We start from the raw sequence: 23,202 nt of genomic DNA, 5'->3' as shown, positions 1-23,202 counted from the left end.
TCAAACAGAGCACTCTAAACAAGGAGTATTAATCTAATCCAGCTCAAACAAAAGGATAAAGGATTAAGAAAACACTTTGTACGAAAGCAATAATATACACACATGAAAAACTCCCATCAATATCTTAAAGATATTAGTTAAAAATATTTAAATATTTTTCATAAAAATATAATTATTTTAATATTTTTTAATTCATTTAACATAATTTTAAATAAACATTTATTATTTATTAATTTTTAATTAATGATCAAAACTTTGTATATGAACAAATGGTTGAAAAATGTTTAATGTACTAATCAAATGAAGATATTTGTAGATGTATATTTACATATTGAGTGTACTTTCATAATAATAATAATAATATACAATATCACTTATGAGTGATTCAAATAATGAACTTCTTGCGGTTTAACAACTTGTACATGTGTATGTTAATTAATGTCCATGCTTACACAATCTAGTAAGCGATGAGGTGGCACGGTGTGATGCGAATGATCCCTCTAATTTCAGGGTTGCTCCTTTGGAGAATATATAACAAAACATGGAACCTTTATTTGTTTTTGAAATAAAGTGTCATAATTTGAGACAAATGAAAAGCTGCAATTTTCTACCACGAACTATTGTATCGAGTGAAAACAAACAAAGTCTCTTAATTTCAGAATTAAATAAAACTAAACATAGATAAAAAACAAAAGAAAGGAGAATATGGGTGTGTAAATAATGTTGACGAGGGGTGTCTTTACGGGACATGGAAAACATTTATTTATTGTGGTGTAGCTATCTACGTGGTGTGAAATAATAAGGGAAATGGTTGATGATATCTGATCACTTGTAATTAAAAAAGAGGTTTTGATGGTGCTTGTGTTGATATCCATGTTTTGGAGTATAGGAGAAGAAGAATAAGTGGGGAGCTGAGGGGCTACCATGTGACATGTAAGTTGTTTACGTGACATAAATAGCATGTTAGCTTGGATTTCATCTGGCAAAGGGCCCCTTAGCGCATCATATAATAACAGCATAAAAAGTGGGTTTAAAACCAATGCACCCCATTTCCCATTTAAAAAGTGCTTTCACCCGTATTTGCTTTTCATGCATTTGCTGATCTCCTAAATGGAAAGGTAATTTCATATGGAGAGAGAGATTCTTACTTAGCTGTTCTTTCTAAATGCCACTTTTATAAATCTTGATTCTCTCTTCTTACTCTTATCCAACATTATATTTATCTTTCTTTTTTCTCTATATCCAACTTTCTATCTTTCTCATTTTTTACTATCATTCCTATACTATTCGTTCTCTTTATATCCATCCTTAGTCCTCTTTTTCCCTCACAATTAGCCTCTATCTCCTCAAATGCACTAAATTTGCTTAAATCAAAATAATTCTCTTAAATAAATTTACAAAAATTTGCTTAAAAGCAAAAAAATTAGCTTAAGCTAATTTTGTATAAATTTTTTTTGTCAATTTTTGTATTTTCGTTCAAGCAAACATAAAATTGGATGTCCAGTTCCTACCGTAAAATAAATGAAGAGAATCAGGATCCCACTTTCATGTTTAGGTATAGAGGATGTTGGCTCATGAGGAATGTGCAAAGAAAAGCTTAAAACAATAGATCTAACCATAATGCAATATCTAATAATATCAATGATGAATAATCGAGTGTCACATTTTTAATACATCTAAATTAAACGACGAATGCATTTAATTAACAAAATTAAATAAAACAATGAGTTTCACCAAGTTTCTACGGTGAAGGCTTCTAATTGTTGTTACTTTTGCTGTGGATTAATTCTTGCTTCTCTTGACATGAGTTTTTGGGGACTCTCTTTCCAACCACCTTCCCTGAAGCTTATTTTGAAGGCAGAATCCACACGTTTTTCTGATTTCCCTAGCCAAAACTTCCTTAATTGAAGCCATAAAGGATTGTTGAATTCGATCCTTTATCCTTGGATCTTTTTGCTTCCAATGTCACATTTTCTTGGCCAATGCAAGAAAGAGACTTGAAATCCCCATAAAATCCACAACAAATTTATATTTTCATCTGCATTATCAATATTATTTATCAAATTTCCATGCTTTTACATTTTCCTCAAGCTCGATCCTTTCAATATCTGAATCTATGATGGTCATTTATTAGGGTTCCCACCAAGCAGCAACCACGTTTATAGATATGTGAATGTAGATGTAGAACCGGTTTTGGAATTAATTTTTAATTTTATTAATTTAATATATTTAATTTAATATTTTATAATTAATATATTTATTATTATTTGATAATGAATATATTTATGATTTTATTTTTAATGTATTGCTATATGTATATTAATGACATAACACTATTATTTGTCGTTGATCTACTATAAAATAGGTTGATATCCTTACTGTATTTAAAATTAAAAAGGTATATAGATCTACTTAAAATTGGATGAAGCGAGAAATTTAGCTAATTTGAGTAAAATTGTAAACTTACACTACAATAGTAAAATTATTACCAAAGGAAATAACACAATACATATCATTGAAATGGATAAAATTCAATACACAGTAGTATCCAGTTAAATAATCATTTTATTTTAATATAGTAAAGGGAAATATAAAGAATATGTTTTCAAAATATCTTATTTTAATTCCATTTTATCATAGAATGATTATTACATTACATTTCTCCATTATTAAAGTTTACAGGCCATTTTTAAAATAGATAATTCGTTAGCAATAAGTAATTACTAACAATCATAAAATCCATATTTTTAAACTATCCACAAAATGTTTAGATTGCCGTAGAAATGACAATTGGTATAAATAATATTTGTTGCCAACTATCACTACGCCAAAAATGACTTTTTGGAATATTAATTTAGAAAGCAGTTAGTAGAAACTACTCTATAATAATATATTTAGAGAGTGGTTAACATTGAACCATTTTCTAAGATATACCTTTGAGAGCGGTTAATAGAAACGAATGAGTGAGAAGGTTTGTTGGAAGCTTAATGGGCTAAATCTGTCTATGAGAAAGCGGGCTATGGTTTTGGACATTCAATATTGGAGGCATTATTTGCTAGGCTGACAATTTGTAGTTTACACGGATCAAAGGAGTTTAAAGCACTCATTACAGCAATGAATAGTCTCTGCCAATCAACAATGTTATCTCGAAAAGAATGTGAAGCGCAATTGGTTAGCATCCTTTCTTTTCCTCGGTGGGAACAATAGTCAATATGGCAACAGGAAGTGTTGCAAGATCAGTTTTTGTAATAGATTATTCGAGATGTCCAAACAGAACCAGATTCTAAAGGCAAGTATTCTTATGAGAATGGGGTGTTGTATTACAAAGGACACCTAGTTATTTCTGCTTCTTCTTTTCTAGTTCCTACTCTGCTCAATGAATTCCATTCGTCCACCACTATGAGTCATTCGAGTTTTCTGCACACATATAAAAGGATAGCAAGAAATATTTATTGGGTTGGTATGAAGAATAAAATTCAAGAGTTTGTTCAAACATGTGACACGTGCCAATATCATAAATATGAAGCAGCTTCTTTGGAAGTATTACTTCAACCTTTGCCTATCCTCTATCAGATTTGGGAGGACATTTCATTGGATTTCATAATGGGTTTACCTCATTCAGGAGGGTTTGATGCAATATTAGTAGTGGTAGATAGACTATTTAAATATGGGCACTTCATTCCATTAAAGCATCCATATACAACCAAGAAGGTGGCAAAGGTTTTTGCCAAGGAGGTCGTTTGGTTACATGGGCTGCCATCCTCGATATTAAGCGACAAAGATCCTTTATTCATGAGTAACTTTTGGATAAAGTTGTTCGCACTACAAGGAACCAAGCTGGAGATGAGCACTACGTACCATCCTCAAACTGATGGTCAAACAAAAGTTGTCAACAGATGTTTGGAGACATATCTTTGTTGTTTTGCTTCAGATCATCCCAAAACTTGGTTTTTATGGGTTCCTTGGGTTGAATTCTGGTATAATACCACATATCATGCATCTATAGGAACAACCCTCTTCGAAATAGTTTACAGCAAAAGCCCCCTACCATTCCAAAATTGGTGCAGAGAGAAATAATAGTGGAAGCATTCGTACGTGAGTTAAAGGACAAGGATGAAGCCTTAAATTAGCTTAAGGCCCATCTGCAGCGCGCTTAGGAACACATGAAAACACAAGCTGACAAACGTCGTCAAAATTTGGAGTTTGTTGTGGGAGATTGGGTCTTCCTTAAATTGCAACCTCACAAACAACTCTCAGCCACTCATCGTATCCATCAAAAACTAGCTTCACGTTTCTTTGGGCCATATCAGCTTTTGGAGAGGGTCGGGAATGTTTCTTACAAGCTTGATCTAAATTCATCCTATTTTCCATATCTCCTAATTAAAAAAGGCAGTTGGCCAATATTCTGCAAATATCAACCTACTTAATGACTTAGTGGCTGAAGATATAGCAGAACGAGAGGCCATCTTAGCTAGTCGTGTTGTCACTACAGGGGGTCAAACACAAAAACGATACCTTGTGCATTGAAAGGATTTGCCGACCATTGAAGCCACTTAGGAAGAATAATTCATTCTTCGAAGTCAGTTTCCTACACTTAGCCTTCAGGACATGACTACAATTTCGGAAGGTGGTATTGTTAACTTTAAATGAAAATTGAATTCAAAATTATTATAATCTTCAAATTAATCTAAACCTTAACAAAGCAATTCTTTACAATCTCACTAAGAATATGATTCTAGATCAAATCAACCTTATTTAATTTCTTTAATTTCACCTCAGAAACAAATTTGTAAGTGTGAGTATCCTTGTAACACTAAATCATTTATTTTATAAAATAATTAAACTAATACAAAAAGCATTAATTAATACAAAATACACAAAAATAGTACTAGTTCGAATATTATGTTAACAAATTTATAGCAAATCACATGTGATAACAATCATATCATCCATACTTTAAACTATACACTAAGATCATACCATTTCATATATTCTTACATTGATCAACATGTTATAATACATGTGTTATAATCATATTAATCAATGCATTACAATATATTTATTATAATTACACCCGTTGATGTATTACAATACGTATATTATAATCACAACAATCAATTTGTTATGACTCACTTATTATAATCACTCATATCACAATTCCATTACTATAGCCCCTAGGATTCCTTGAGGTCTTCCATATATATAAATAATCACTGGTTAGCTGGAACAACACGGATACAATGTGTGCCCACACAACGCCTTTTAGGAAAGATATAGTCAGGAGACTAGTCAGGAAACGAGTGTGAGGCTATATGATACATTTGCATTCATCAGATTGTGCATACACAAGCAAATACCATGCACTACTCTACGTTTCTCTCGGACTCTATAACCCTAGTGTATCTCTATAACTATCTATACATAAACTCATCATCTTTCATGACACACATTTTTTCAACACTTCTCTTTCCACTTTGATAACGTAAACAACTTTAAATCCTTATTCTCAACTATTTATATCAATTCTCTTTCTATGATTTTCTTTCATCATAACATGAATTCACCCTTTTTACACACATATCAACTTTCAAACAAGGATCCACACTCATTCACATCAATTTCATCAACAATTCAACATATCACTTATAGAAATCAATACAATATGTTGAAGGTCAAACACTTTCAGGCTCAACCCATTTGTACAACTCAAAATACATTAAAATTAAATCACACCATAGATACATTGTCGAAAATCACATTCTCTCAATCTTTAAAAAAATCAATTATCCTAAAGTTTAATATTTCCTATTTTCTTGTTCCAAAACATACAGGTTTAAAATAAATAGTTTACATAAATGATAATTAATAACAAAAATCATAAAAACTTCTAAAAATATTGTTTTTCTCATAACCCTTGCTATAAAATTTTGTTTTAGATGAATCTTGAGCCCAACAATAGGTTTTATACTCAAGGAATCCATTTTTAACATTAAAATTTTTAGAAAATATATAGATATACTATTTCAAATGGGATATTTTGAGATTTTCAAGCTAAACACATAAATAAGATGTAGGGTTTGGGATCAACTACCCTTACCTAGAAATAGGTCGCTAAAATCAAGTTCTTCGTGAGATTCAGAGGGAAGTGCAACATTTCGATGGAAGATATTATCCAAAAGTCTAAAGTTCTTCCTGATATCGAAAGAAATAAGCGTTTAAGTTCTGATCTGAAAGAGATTTGAAGTTTGAGAAAGTTTTCTTTGGGAAGGGAGAGTAAGATAACAGAGAGAAATGAAAGGGAGACTATTTGGCTTATAATACAAGTTCTAAGACTTGAAGTTCCTTAAATAGCCTTTTAAACTCGTGAATTTTCGCTTAAGCAAAAAGCATTCTTGTTTGGGTGAGAACACCAGTAAGAAAATATCTTCTCCATTTCTAATAATCTCAACTGGGTGAGATCCCTTCTTGCCTGAGTGAGACCTAGTCCAAAGAGCTTTCATTTTTTCCTATGCATTCAGCTTGAGTGAGCTACTTTTTGCTTGGGCGAGAGTATATTTGGGACAACATTATATGCTCTCGCCTGGGTGAGACCCATCTCGCTTGAATGAGTGTGCCCTAAAACGTCTAGTCCAAAAAACCATGTCTCACTTGAACGATATGTATCTCACTTAAGTGAGACATCCTGCAGCAAACTTTCTCTTTTCACAAACAAGACAATAAAATGAAGGTGTTAGAATTCTTCCACCCCTTTTAGGAATTTCGCTGCCAAAATTCACTTACTAACAATCATACTCTTGAAAATCTTCTAGATTTTTAAAGCTTTATTGGTTCCAATAATTGATGAAACCTTCTAAAATGCCAGATTCTAAATTTGAAATGATAAGGGCTTCCTATCTTAGCTATAATGGCTCTTCTAGCAATCTTGTGGCGACTTTATCTTCTCTCCAATCATCTTGACTTATTTATTGGGCTTTTTCCAACATTATCTATTTCAACTTTGTCCACTTGAAGAATACACATTCTATCTTTGAATTTAATGAGTTAGCTAGCATTGTAGTAAAACTCCATATCTTTGTGTTCTTTCTATCGCACTATATCTTACAGACATTAATTCTCTTTGTTGCATCTTTAAATTACACTAGGAAGTTGTTATTAATACTTGGAGACTTTAAAAGTAGACTTTTATGTCATACTTCTAACGATAAGTTTAAGTTTTTGAACTCTTCCATCAATTGCCATCTCTTCACCATAAAATTGAATTACACGACGATCCCCTGTTTAACATAGCAACTAGAATATTTGTTTTACCAGATTGATATACCCACTCGAAGTCGTAATTCTATAGAAGTTCCACTTACTTATCTCATCGTTTATTTAACTTTTCCTAATCGAACAGTTGTTTCAACTTTTGTGAATATTGAACACTTTCATCTTATTCATTGACATAGTGTCTATAGGTCTTGATACAAGCATCACAATCACTAGTCCAAAACATGCATCGGTTAATTTCTTCATGTAACCTTACCTGCTTAAAGGTGTATTACATATCTTTATATCTCCCTTGTCAATGATCTCTTTGAATGAGATAAAATTGTTCATGTAGATGTTTTGATCTCTAATAAGATATATGTTCATTAGTAAGGGCAATGACTACATTATTGTCATGGTATAGACTTATAAGATCCCCAATACTAGTTCAATGATGAACTTTATGATGGAAATGACCTTTTTTGCAACATTAATAACTCTATATTTTGACATATTTTTACAACCAATATCTACATGCATGACTATTATTTTATTAAAATTTTACATTGATTTCTATATTAATTATGTGGTTTAACATGAGAAGGTTATAATTAGATTTTTGGTGTATTTTAGGCCTAAATTCGATGGAAAATAGGATCTCGTTGCAACAACCACGTCCATGCTTCAGTAGCCAGCACAACTATGCTTTGAGGCATATTCATGGCCACGTTGAAGGGTATGCATGATTGTACTCCTCTTTTGATGCAATCAACTTGAAGATTTCCTAAAAGGTCTTGGTAGAGAGAATTCAAATTTTAAATCTAGCAACATAAACTCACATTTTCCTCTCTTGATATGTCATATCTTTATTAAAGATAAAACATATTTTTTGAAAGCAACACCCCTAATCTCATGTGAATTCTAGATATATTTAAAGAACTTTGAGGTTACGACTTGAATATCTTGGTTCTAGCCAGTCGTTGACGACTATTGGAGCTTTAGAAGCATTTCTTGGGATCAAGAACTTTCTTTATCTCTTCTTTACTGGGGATATCTTTAGTTAACATTTACTTCTCAAATGACTATGGATTGATTTATTATTGTTTTAGTTTTTTTATTACATTATATTTAGCTAAACTCATAGCTATGACTATGGTGGATCCTTGCATGACTCTGTGATCTTTATGCTTGGTAATGATTTTAGTTTCATTTCTTGATTGGTGTTTATCTTATTGTGTTATATTTGTATGTTCAAAATTGACAACTCTTAAACATACCCTAATTTATTATATTATAGGTGACCATACCATATATAATTAATGGATTTATATGATAAAACAAGACAAGGGATTAGGTGGACCAAACTTAGTTCTTCTCTTTCAATCGTTATTAAATTAATAACTCGTCTACTTTTCATGCTTTCTCTTCCTTTTGCCTTACATGACTATTAGGGTAATAGCTTTGGAAAAAGACTATTAGCATTACATGACCACTGAGTGTTAATAGCTTTTGTACGAGTGATTGAAAATCATAATTAAAATTAATAAAAAATAAACATAGATAAGTGTGAAGGTAAAATCATGTGCCTTAGAATTCATCTTGATTAATTTATTGCCATAGATTGCGTTATTTTAATTTCTTTTAATTATTTTTACGTTTGAATCCTTGTTTTATTTAATTTCACATCCCTTAAGTTCAAATAATTGAATTAAGATATTATTGATACTTGAAAACAATCCATGTAGGACGATGTTTCATAAACTTATTTTAGAACACTTTATTACTTTTCTACGAGTATATTTGCCCACAAAAAAACATTCAAGCCAAAATCACACTAAGCTTCTATGGAAGAATCAGCAACCACCTCTTGCTTTGAACTTTTCCAAGTCAAAGTGCTATCATTTAAACAAAACACATAGCTTAATTGAATCCTGAGTTATCCTTATTAGTTTAGAAGCTAGCATTACTACAAAAAAATGTGTGAATTATGGCTAGAAAATTATGGCGGTTCATAAAAACTGCCACAATACACAATAAATTATGGCAATTTTACTAACTGCCCTAATTTTAATGAGAGAAATGGTAGTCATATTATGGTAGTTCCTTAACACTGCCACCATTTTCAAAAAATTATGGTGGTTCAGTTAATCGCCATAAATTCAATGAAAGAAATGGCCACTATTGAGTAAATAATGGCAGTTTGCAATCGCTATTATTTACCATTCTTATTTTTATTTTTTTTTACTATATTTTAATAAATTAGGGAAAAAAGAGCATTCTTATTCTTTAAACTTTTAGCTAATTACAAGTTAGATGTTTTAACTTATAAATCTTCTAATTAGATGTTTAAACTACACTAATCCTCAAAATTAGTTATTTTATTCAATTTTGAATTTACAATTAGATAGGTAACGTGGTATAATATCTATTGATATATGTCATAATTTGTTTTATTTTTAATTTATATTATTTAATATTTTTGAAAATATATATGAATAAAAAATTAAAAAATATTAACTAAAATTTTTCTATTCAATGCCCATTAATGAGGATGGAAAGCTCAAATTAAACATAAGCTATTTTAAAAGGATGCGTTATTATCTATTGATTTTTTATTAATATTATAATTAAAGAAATGAACTAAGGTAAATAGAGAATATTTTGTGCTTTTTTTTTTATTATTTCAATTAAATTTGAGATTGTAGTTGTATTCCCTTGAAAATGGAAACAAAAGTGGAATACTGGATAAAACTACTCGAACAAACTTTTCATTAAGTATGTATGTATATATATATAGGGGAAGAATTTTTTTCACACTGGTGTAAGTCTAAAAACTCTTATACTCGATCTGAGCCTTCCATTTAACTTACATCTAATCAGTTATAATTTATTATTTTACTGACCGTTAGATGTAAGTTAAATGAAAGGTTCAGATCGAGTATAAGAGTTTTTAGACTTACACTAGTGTGAGAAGATCTTGTCTGATGAATATATATATATATATATATATATATATATATATATGCATTTTGGAACTTTTAGATTCTAACTCAAATTTTATTATGCTTAGCTATATAGGAACTTTCAAAAGTTAAAAAAATGACTAGTTTTAAAGGCTGTGTTAGTTAAAGAATTTAATTAAATATTTAAATAAAATAAAAAAGATGAAAAGAAAAAAAAAAGAAAACATTTTTTGGAAAACGATTTTCAACCCAAGAAATAAGAATTATTTTATAATCAAATCTGAGATAAAAATGAGATCCCAAAAGCTCATGTCTAAGTACAAGATAAAGAACAAGGAAAAAAAAAGCCCTACCATAATTATTTAATAGTATTAGAGTAAAACATAAAAATTAAAACAAAAAAAAAGCTAAATATAAGTGAAAATCTATACTGGCGCCACTCTATTCATTCTTCGCGTCACCCTCCTTTTTTCATTCCTCTCTTTTATTTTCTTAGAGAAACCTTACCTTCCTCTCATAGAGAAACCCTTCCCTCTCCTAAACTACCTCCCTCTCACAGATTGCATGAATCAAGCAAGTTATTGTCATAAGGTATAGCTGTACTACTGCTCATTTCTCAATTATGAAAGTTGTTGGTTTCTGTTTGTAATTTCTTTTTTGCTGATAAAAGTCTGCCTCATTAAGGCTTTTAATATGGCTATTTTATATGGGTTGAGCTCACAAAAGTTAATCAAAATGCTACGTCATTGATTATGTTGTGTTAGAAGCTTTTAGTTATTTAGTTTTGTTTTCTGAGCTTAAGGATTAACTTGTTGTTTTTATTTAAAATTTACGTTTGTTTTAAACTTGTGCTGTCTTTTGTTATTTGGAACATCTTTTTTTTGTGCCCATTTTCTATGTTTAGGCTTTTCAATTGCAATCGCTTCATCGTGGTTATAGTAAGTGGCAAACAAAAGATATAGTTCAAGAACACCTGACTTGTAAGCCTTTTCCTAAAAACTACAAAGTTGGCATTGGCATGGTGAAAAGCCAAATGTAGTTGAGTTAGAGGCTCTTGAAAACACACATGTCATAGCAGATGCTTTGGAATCTCAAAATCCAATGGAACCTATGATCAATGATGCATTTGGATTTGCTAGACATAACCAGAATGAACCTGTTCTTTCTCCTATCCTTTAGATAGGGATCAAACTCTAAATGAAGAGCATAATGGAGAAAACGTATAATTTTATGAGTTGTTGAAATATGGTAATCAACAATTGTATGAAGGCTGCACAAAGTATTCAAAACTGTCTTTCTTGATAAAATTGTATCACATAAAGTGTTTATATAGAATGAGTGACAAGGAATTGACTATGATTCTAGAATTATTAAAAGGTGCTTTTGAATCTGTAAAGATTCCTGGTTCATTCTATGAAGCCAAGAAAGCCATTAATAAACTTGGTCTTAATTAGACCAAGATACCTGCTTGTCCAAATGATTGTATGCTATATTGGGGAGAAGATAAAGACTTGTAAGAGTGCAAAATATGCAACACATCTAAGTGGAATGATAACAAGAAAAAAGAAACCTGTAAAGATCTTGCAATACTTTCCACTAAAGCCGATATTACAAAGATTATTTATGTGTTCTAGGACTGCAGAGTCAATGAGATGGCATGTTTTGGAGGATAACCAAGATGAAATGATAAGGCACCCAAGGGAAGACATTTGACTTAATTCATCCAGAGTTTATTGCTAATCTTCAAAATGTACGACTTGGCCTAGCTTCTGATGGTTTCAACCCTTTTGGAGCCATGAGCACCAACTATAGCATTTGGCCGGTGGTTCTTATCCCCTACAATCGACCTCTATAGGAGTGCATGAAGCAAACTTCATTCATCCTTTCAATGATTACTCCTGGAAAACAAATGCCTGGGAATAACATAGATGTGTACTTACAACTTCTGATCAAAGAATTGAGGGAGTTGTGGTATGATGGGGTGCAAACTTTAGATTCTTCAAATAATGAAATGTTTAGGGTGTGAGTAGATCTAATATGGACAATTAGTGACTTTCTTGGTCTTGGTACTTTATCTTGGTGGAATAAACACACTAGTCTCGCCATTTTGACACAGACTCATATAGATTGAAACATAGTGGAAAATGGTGTTTTATGGGTCATCGCCATTTTCTAGAAAGAGGCCATAAATTTAGATTGAATTGAACTCATTTTAATGGGACAATTGATCAAAGGAATCCAGCTATAGCACCATCAGGATCAAAAATATTGAAACAACTTGAAGGAATCAATGTTGCATTTGGGAAACCATTAATTTCAAATGATAAGGGTAAAAGAGCTCGAGGAAAAATCATTGTTGAAGATGGATTAGGACAATAGACGAAGAAAAGCATATTTTTTTTATCTTCTTTACTGGGAATCTAATTTGTTGCGACACAATCTAGATATGATGCACATTGTAAAAAATGTATGTGACAATGTATTATACACTTTGCTCAATAAGACTGGGAGATCAAAAGATAATCTTAAAGCTCGTAAGGATCTTAGAGAAATAGGTATAAGAAAAGAACTTTGCCTAGATGAGAATGGAAAATATCACCCATCATTATTTTACAACTTCAAATGCAAATAAAGATATATTCTTGTGATCTTTAAAGAATGTCAGAGTGCCAAATGGATACTTAAGTATTTCGAGGTGTGTTGACTTAAAGCAACGAAAATTCTTTGGATTGAAGAGTCATGACTGCCATGTTCTTATGCAGCAATTATTACCAATTACCATATGTCATCTATTGCCAGTCAAAGTTACTGCAGTGCTTATAGAATTGTGTTCATTCTTTCGACGGTTATGTTCCAAAAGCATAAGTCTCTTAGACCTTGACAATTTTCAACCTTAATTTGTTGTCACTCTTTGCCACTTAGAAATGTCATTGCCTCCATCGTTCCTTACAATCATGGTTCATTTAACTTGCCATCTAGTTGATGAAGCAAAAGTTGGAGTGCCAGTACATTATCGATGGATGTATCCTATAGAAAGGTAAATATCCTATTCAATTGTTAGAGTTTATTATTTAATGCTAAAAATTACTTAAATCTTGTCTTTTTCATTAATTTTCAATCTTTTGCTTGGGTATTTGGGACACTTAAAATCTTATGTATTAAATAAAACTCAACCAGAAAGTTCCATAGCCGAAGGATACCTAGCTGAAGAGGTCCTTACCTTTTGCTCTTACTATATAAAAGAGATTGAGACATGAATTATTAGGCCAACACGTGTTGATGATAATCTTGATGATACATATTGTTCACATGTGGATTCTATTTTTCTACCAATGGGCAAAGCAATTGGGGCTTTCTCAAAATTTCAATGGTCAAATATGAAGAAAAGACAAGCACATTGATATGTTTTGCTAGTTGTACATTGAGTGAGTATTTAGATAAACTCCATGTAATACTTAAGATTAATATGAAATTGTTTCTTTGGAGATATCATTTTAATTTTTAATTTTTTGCATAGTGAATTTCAGAATTTTGTATGAAGGCGGTTTAGGGGTAAAAAACCATCAACTGCGGAGTTAGAGAAAATAGTAAATAAGGACTTTATTTATTGGTTTCCTCAAAAGGTAGGTGAGAAATGTGATAATATTTTATTGAGCCATGTTCATATATTTTATTATGATGAGTATTTCTATTATTGTAGATTATGAACCCAAATATTGTGAACACCATGTTAGATGATTTGAAGTATTTAGCAAATGGTCTGACACAACTTGCTAGAATGCTTTCTGCATTTAATATTAATGGGTTCAAATTCTGTACTACCACTCGAGATCATGGGTTAAAAACCCAAAATAATGGAGTTTTTGTAACTTCTTCTACATCCTGTGTTGCTAGTAGTGATGATGGAAATGTAAGGCAAGCAGATTTGGCCTATTTTAGTCAATTAGAAGATATCATTGAGCTAAACTACTATGGTCAGTTTCGGGTTATACTATTTAAATGTAAATGGATTGACACCACTAAGGAAGGAGGGTATATAAAGGATGCATAGGGTTTTACTTCTGTTAATTTTTCACGATTAATTCACACTAGTGATCGTGAAGACCATGATCCATACCTTGAAGTTTCCTAAGCTCAAATGATATTTTACATGAATGATGAGGTGAATAAAGAATGGAGTGTTGTTGTGCCTTTGAGTCCAAGGGACTTCTACGATATGGGAGAAGGGGGAGATAAAGTTTATGAGATTAAGCCATGTCTGAAGCAAGACCTAGATAAATTGTTTGAAGGTGTTGATGATATACCATTGTTGAGAGAGGATGCAGAAGATGATATATTAAGTGAGTCGAATGTTGGCGATGGGGTTGGAGAAAATGAATATATATCAAATTAGTTAATATAATGATGTGATTCTTCTGTTGAAATCTCCTTGTATGGCACTCTTGGATGAATTAAACTATATTTCAAATTTATATAAATGTTTCTAGTATACACTTATCTTTTTAGCAAATATCAATTGCTTTTATTGTGAAACTGAAATATGGCGGAGGAGTACGAAGAAGGTCAGCGTCAAGGAATGAAGGAGAATAGGAAGAGATTGGAGGCTCTCAATCTTCCTTTACTTTCTCAAGCCCTTCATAACTCTTCCTTTTGCAAAGAAACGTCCCCACTAGTATCTCTTTTTCTCTTTCTCTCTCTCTCTCTCTCTCTCTCATCTTTTTATTTTTTTTAATTCTCCTTCCTCACTTACTCACTGTGTTTGCATTTCAACTGAAACATATGAAATCTTCCACCATTGAGGAGCAGGTGGTTGAGGTGAGGAGGTCCAGTCGTGTTGCCAAGATATCCCCTCTTGTCTATGAAGAAGTGAGTCATGTTCCTCATCATTCTTCTATTTTTTTTTATTTAATAGAAAAACTAATTATAGACCACAAAAACATTGTCACAGCCACAAACATTAGATACTTGTCCTTCGGCATGTACTGCTTGTCCTTCAACGCCTACTGCTCCAAAGAATTCACAATCATCTAATCCTACCAGTTCATAGCCTATACATAGGGAAGGTTCATCTAGAGTTACACGTCATCATGGGCATAAATCTAGCCATTATTCGTGGGTAGATGTCATAGGTATGTACATATGTAAATTGATGTAAGTATTTATTCTTTTTTATATAATTTGGCTAATTAATCTAATTAATATTTGTTCTAGATGAAAATGAGGTAATTACAAAGTGTCAAATGACAGTCAAAGACATGAACAATTTTGGCGACAACCTAGCATAGTAGTGGACTTTGATGAATTTGGTTTACCAATAGGAGAAGTAGTTGGGCTTCTTGCTGGAGTTTGTGGGCAAGAGGCTAACGATTGCCTTCTTTTTTCCATCAGTTTTGAAAGTTGGTAAAAAATGCCAAATAGTTTTTTCAGACCCGATAGAATTTTTTCTTTACCGTAATATAATTTATAGTCTCTGATTTATGAATATTTTAGATGTTACATGTGTAAAGCATAATAAACTATCATTCTTTTTTTTTTTTGGGTACATATGAAGGCTAACTTTTTCTTCAAAGAGAATGATGAGAAAGTAAAACATTATCTAACACAATCAATTAGCAAAAAGTGGAAGGAACATAGGTTGAAATTATGGAATAAGTTTTATGATCTAAGGTTTAGTAGAAATGAGAACATCAGAAATATGCCACAAGATATCAATGAGGAACAATGGGCTTTATTTGTAGATTACCGCTTGAAGCCTTCCACTAAGGTACTTGCTTTATTATTAATTGTAAATAAATTGTTTTTAAATTGTTGAACCTTATATACTTTCATTTGTAGGAGCTTTGCAAAAGAAATCAAGTGATTTGCAGTAAACACTTTATTCCCAAGTTATAATTTGCATATTGTGTATTGTTATTGAATCATTGATTTTTGCTTTATGTTTAAAATTATTAGATGAATGAGACTGGAAGAGAAGTTGATCGTGGTGAATTGGGGAAGTTGACCTACAAAAAAAAAGGATGAAAACTATATAAATGAGGAAGCAAGAGAGATAGCAATTAATATAATTATTATTCTCTTATTCTCTTAGTAGTTGGTTTACACAAATACTTTAATGATATGAATTACTAGCTAATCCTTTAAAGAAGTGATAATATTTATGACTATTTTATAGTGTTCAAATAGGTATTAAAACTTATAAGTGATTTTATTTTATGACTTTAAGAAGAACTAGAATCTTTTATTTGAAGAAAAATTAGGATATTTTATTTTAATATTGGAAATTTATTGGAATTTTCTCATGTAATGCAACAAGATGAAATTAAGTGACTTGTCTTTTATTTCCTTGCCTTCAATAGTGGGAATGGAATGAGCTAAAGTTATATAATTTTCCTTAAAATTTGGGGGAAGGTTGTGGCGTAGGTCTGTGACCTTTAGGAATTTTAGGTTCATATGAAGGTTCGTCCCATGTTCTTAGCTTGATAGTGCCTTTGCTGATGAGAGAAAAAAAAATTTCGTCAAAAAAGAAAAGTTGAAAAAAATTTTAAAAAATAAAAGAAAAGTGTGAATTTCTGCCACTTTGTGTTGGCTCTATCTTTGCCTTCTTGAGAGGATCATGTGTGGTGCACTTGTGAATAATGACAGTGTCTTTTGTAGGTAGTTACACAGAAAATGGGATAGCTCTATTTAATTATTTTTTTCTATCAAATAAGAAGCCAGTAACACACTCCATTTAGCTATTGCTACGACATTAACCTCTTACTGCATTGAGTCCCACTCACTTTGCAATTTGTTCTGATCCAAGTTTTCATAAAATGAAGAAAAAGAAGGTAGTAAAAAAGAATAAGTAGAGTCCACTAACTATCCATATTTTTTGCTCTGTTGCTCTTGAATAGACTATTAGTTTTCAAGACTAGCACAAAAAGATAGCATCAATAGTAAATCATCAAATATTCTCTAATTTGTTTTTATAGCATATTCTTCATTTTTTGTGAATCATGTAGGAGAAAATTAATGATCATATAAGCAAGACTTGGAAAATACATGTGAGATTTCTCCAACTGATGCAGTTGGAGGGGTTTTTGGAAAAGAACATCCTGGGCGTGTTAGAGGATTAGGCATGAGAGTGATTCCTACTGTAGCTTTTAAATGTACTGCAACTCATATTAGCAGTATGAGTATGGGCTCATGTGGTGCTAGTGCATCTTCTCAACCTTCTGAATTAGTACAGCAAAAGTTGGATACAATAGAATCACAAATTCAAACCTTATGTGCTTATATAACTATGAAGGAAGAAGGACAAATATTGGCTAAGTTAGCAACATTATTTCCTAATCTTACTTCCCAGGTATATAAACTATTATAGTATTTTATATGAATTATGCTTTCTTTGTTATCAATTTACTTGTACTTACTTTATGCTTCAAAGTTTGTTTCTATAAAATTTTTCATTTATTAGTGTAGCCTTATATTAGTTCATATATCTTTCTTGCAGACACCTAATAGAGGAAGTGAGCCTGAGTTGCCTAATGATATGAGAAGATCATCAGATGGAAGCAATAATAATTCAGCAACTAATCACCCAAGTCCACGTACATGAGCTTTTTATTAATTACTGTTGTGATTCGTATATTACTTAGAATTGCTATCTTTTGGTTTATTACTTGGAATTTTTTTTTTTTTTTGTGTAGTAATTGGAATTACTTTCTTTTGGTGTAATACTTGAAATTATTTTTCTTTTAGACTTTTAAGTACTTCTGTCTCAAGTGTAGTACTTATTTTATATTCAAGTAATGTATCTTTCTATTGGATATCATTATTATCATATTTATATCATATATTTTTTTTTATGTGAGATTTATACTTATAAAATAATAGCTAACAAGAATTCATATTGAATTGAAATTTTGATATAAACTTGACAAAATTTTCACTGATGGCAGTTCTAATCTTTAAATTGGAACTCCCAGTGTTTTAAGAAAAATGGTAGTTGACAACCATTGCAATTTACTAAGATTACTGTTAAGAGAAAAATAATAGTTAGACATGCCAAAATTCATATCATCAAAAGTGACAGTTGAAAACTATCCCAAACTTCACATGGAAAAATGGAATTCATCAAGATGGCCATAATTTTCAAGCTAATTAAACAAAAAAAATTGTGGTTGAAAATTGTCATATTTTACTAAGTATGGTAAGGAAAAACGGTAAAAAATGGTCGTTCTAACCGCCGTAATTCACGTGTGAAAAGTGGCAGCTTGGAACTGCCACATTTTACTAAGTATAGTTGTGGAGATGTAAAGGATAACAGTGGTAAAAAATGGTGGTTGTAAAACTGCCGTAATTTATTCTAAAAAAAGCGACAGTTCTTGAGTTGATTGTGGCGGATCTTGGTTAACCACCATATTTTACCTCGTGGCATTGGTATTTACAGCGGTGGGAGGAACCGCTCTTCCAAAAAATAGCGGCAATTGAAAACCGCCATAATATGCAAAAATAACTGCCCCAATTGTCTAGATTTTTTGTGGTGCATTAGTGTAATCTTTTACAACCAACTTGTCTTGACCTCCAAGTATAAAGAACATATCCTTAATTATTCTCAAGTACTTAAGTATATTCTTAATTGTAACCCAGTGACTCTAACCAAGATTCAATTAGTATACACTCATCACGCTTGAAGCATACAAAATATTTGGTCAAGTACATAACATGACATACATAATAGACCCAATAGTTGATGTATATAGAATCTTGATCATCTAATCTTTCTTTTCTATGGTACATGAATATTGAGTCTTAAGTATGCTTATACCATGTGACATAGGTAGGAATCCTTTCTTGGAATCTTGCATGTTAAACTATTTTAGCACTTTGTCTATATATATATATATATACTCTCACTTAAGCAAAGTAGTTTTTGTGATATATCTCTATAGATTGTAATACCTAATACATAAGCTGCCTTACAAAAGTATTTCATGGAAAAATAACACCTAAACATGTCTTTACAAACTAAAGAGTATAGATGTCATTTCTAATGATATGCAATGTCATCATGTATAGTATTAGAAACATAATCGTGTTGTCACTAATCCTCTTTGTGACACAAGGTTCATCTTCATTTTTTGACAAAACCAAATTGTCTAATTGCTTCAGTTAAATGAATATTCTAGTCATTGAAAGCTTGCTTTAATCCATAAATGGAACATTATAGCTTACACACTGTTCTGACATCTTGAAGTTTAACAAAGCCTTCAGGTTGTGTCATATACATGTGTTCAAGAAGGTTTTTATTTAGAAAAACATTCTTGGCATCTATTTGCTAAATTTCATAATCATGATATGTTGCACTAGTAAGTAAGATCTAAATGGATTTAAGCAAAGTAACTAGGGAAATTTACCATCATAGTCTATAGCATGAATTTGTTTGAAACCATTAGCCACTAATCATTCTTTAAAGGTACTCACATTATCATCTATGTTATAAACTCCACTTGTACCTAAAGAGTTTAAACTCTTTGGGTGGGTTAATTAAGGTTTATAATTAATTATTGTGCATGGATTCCATTAAGGCCTTATGGCTTTAAGCATTTCTTTGATTTTGGATTTGAAATAGCTTCTTGGTAAGTCACTAGTTTATTTTGATCTATTAAGAGAATATCTCCTTTGATGAGTTACATGAAATCAATATCTCTCATGCTAGTTATATACCTTATTTGACCTATGTATGTAACATCCTTCTTTTCTTTAAATAATTTCCTTTAAATAATTTACATTATTAAGAAAATTGGTAATAATTTGTATAACTTTGCAAAAATGGTACAATATGGGAATACCAGTTAATAAAATTTAACAAATTTATAAAATTTATCAAATTCAAAATTTGTGAATCAATGAAATAAAATACATGAATAGATTTATACATCTATTACATTTAATTTAATTATATCTGAGCAGTTCATTTCCCATAATCCTTGATGAGTATAATCCTAGAATGGATCAACCATCTCTATCTCCTTTCTTTCATTATCTAAAAATATTAGTAAGGGTGAGTATTTTCCACCGCACTAAATCTCTTTTATTATAAATTATTTTAAAAGAAATTAAAGTTATTGCCTAATATCTTATTCTAATTCATTATCAATAGTGAACAATTCATATTGAGATTCATCATATACAACAATTCACTCATTATACATACATTTCTATGATGATCTGTATGTCATTATATATGTATCATACAATCTCAATTAATATGTCACAATACATGTGTCCCAGTCACACTCATCAATGTACTACAACACATATATCATAATAACATAAATTGATATGTTACGATACATATATTATAATCATAAAAATTCTCTACCATTTCACATCTATAACACTTTCATAATAATTGTCCTTGAGATCCCTTGAGGACTTCGTAACATAGATAGCTGCTGGTTAATTGCAACATCACAGATACACGTGTGTCGGCCCGACCCCTCTTAGCAAAGGTATAGTCAGGAGCTTCGTCAGGAAATAAGGGTGTGGCCTGTGAATGTCTATTTTTCAACAAACTATTGTGCACCCTTTTATCGTTAGCATTCACCATCCTCATTTTTCTAAGATTTTTCAAATCTTTTCCAGACTCTATACCCCAAGTGTATCTCTGTATTATCTATACTTATTCTCTTTCTCTTTCTCATTTTCATATTCTTTTTATCAATCAATATGTCATAATACGTGAGTTACAATTTATATAAATTCGTGGATCACAATATATATTATAATGCACCCTTCAATGTGCTATAATATATATATCGTAATCACCTTTTTCAAGTTATTTTGACCCACGCATCATAACCATACATCTCATTCTTTCTCTTTCATACATCACATACTTTCAAAATCAATCAACATTTTAATTATTAATGAGAATTTACTCAATCTGAATACATTCCAGCTATCAATTCACATATATATATACTTATTGTATTATACTAGTCTACGAAGAAAGTTATCACACAACATCACACCATACAATCAGTACAATATATCAATCTACCACATAGATTACCACAAATCTCACAATATACAATCAAACAATATACCGAAGGTTAGACATCTTCGAACTCAATCCAACTCGTACAATCTTAATATTGTCTTCTAACCTAAAGTTCATTATTTTGTGTTCTTTATTACTTAACTCATATACATCCTAAGTAACTTAATTCTAAAAATTCTTAATGCTATTCTAGCCCATATCTTTTTTTAGGAATCTGATTTCATTAGTTTCAAATAAACTCAAAACCTTTCTTTATACCAAAAATACACTTTCCCCATATGATTTCATAAAAATTATAGATTATTACAAAAATAGTTTATTCAGATTCTCTTAAGATCACTATATATGTATATAAAACTAAAGCTCGAGAATACTCCCCTTACCTGGTAATGGTTCCAAGAGATCTACAACGAGGTTCCACAATATCAACGGGAATATCATCCGAAAGATAAGTTTCCTAAGTATTTCAAGATAGATGTCTTATTATGAGAAGAAAACCAAAGAAAAGGAATAAAATAGAGATTTGAGTTCTGAGAAGCTTACTTAGATCTGAATGAAATCGATATTTGAGCTCAAATCTGAAAGAGATTTGAAGTCCAAGAGGGTTCTCTATAGAAAGAGGAAGGAGAGAAAACAGAGAAAATGAAGAGAGAAGGTCGTTTGGTGAGAAATGAATGTTTTTGAGGCTGAGGTTCCTTAAATATCCTTCTAAACTCGTGCGATCTCGCTTGGGCGATAAGATTCTCGCTTGAGCGAGCTTCCATCCTTGCTTGAGTGAGACAACTAGATAACGAGACTACTCATTTTTCTGATATTCTCGCTTGAGCGAGATTGAGTCCAGAGTGCACCCTAATTTTCCTGCAACTCCTCGTCTGAGTGAGCTCTATCTTGCTTGGGCGAGTTGCTCCCAGCCTGAGCGAGACCCCTTTCTCACTGGGCAAGAGGACAGTTGGGGCAACATTATCTCATCTCGCTTGAGCGAGAGGGTTCCAGAATGTTCTCCTTTAGAAAATCCTGTGTCACTTGAGCAAGATCTATCTCGCTTGAGCAAGATACCTTTTTTTTCTAAATTCCTATTTTTCCTATCCAAGAGTAGCAAAATTGAGGATGTTACAATGTAAGTCTTATGCTATTTAAGTTGATGATTACACAAAATATTGTGAGGATTAATAGCACTTTGTTGCATCTACTCTAGTTTCATTGTAATCTCATTGTAATTATGTGACTCTTGAATCATTTTTAAATCTCTTCAAGTTCTACTTTTCTTTCATTGATTTTCTTAAAGATAAACTCTCTTTCCAAGAAAAAAACAATCTAAGACTTAGGTTTTATAATCTCTATTTTTCTTTGAATATCCTACAAAATGACACTTACTAGACTTAGGTCTCAGCTTATAAAAAACTTGATGTTTCAAATAAGTCTTACAACCTTAAATCTTCATGGAAGGTATATTGAGTTGCTTCCTAGTCTATATCTTATATGATGTCTTTATAATAGCTTTAGATGGAGCACAATTTAATGTGAAAGTTATTGTTAACAAAGCACATTTGAGAACGAGTTTGAAAGATTTGAATGACTCATCATGGCTGATAAAGTTCAATTTCTTCTTTCAAAAATTGTTTATAGTGTTTGAAGAGGAATGAATCATTTTTAGACAATCATCAAATTGTTGGTTCAAATATTCTTCACCTCAATCTTATTGAAGTGATTTAATAGTTTTATTAAGTTGGTTTTGTAATTCATTTTTAAATTCCTTGAATTTTTTCAAAGTATTTTAAGTTGTGTTTCACTAAATACACAAATCTATATCTATTGATGTCAATAATAAATGTGATGAAGTAATGAAAATTACTTCTAACCATTGTTTGTATGGGGCAACATACATCACTATGTGTGATGTCTAAAAGATCATTGACCCTTCACTATGCCAAAATAAAGATCTGA

The sequence above is a fragment of the Abrus precatorius genome, unplaced genomic scaffold (assembly GCF_003935025.1).
Source record: "Abrus precatorius isolate BTA unplaced genomic scaffold, Abrus_2018 Scaffold2, whole genome shotgun sequence".
NCBI lineage: Eukaryota > Viridiplantae > Streptophyta > Magnoliopsida > Fabales > Fabaceae > Abrus > Abrus precatorius.
The sequence above is the reverse complement of the archived record's forward strand: the minus strand, read 5'-3'. Positions refer to the sequence as shown.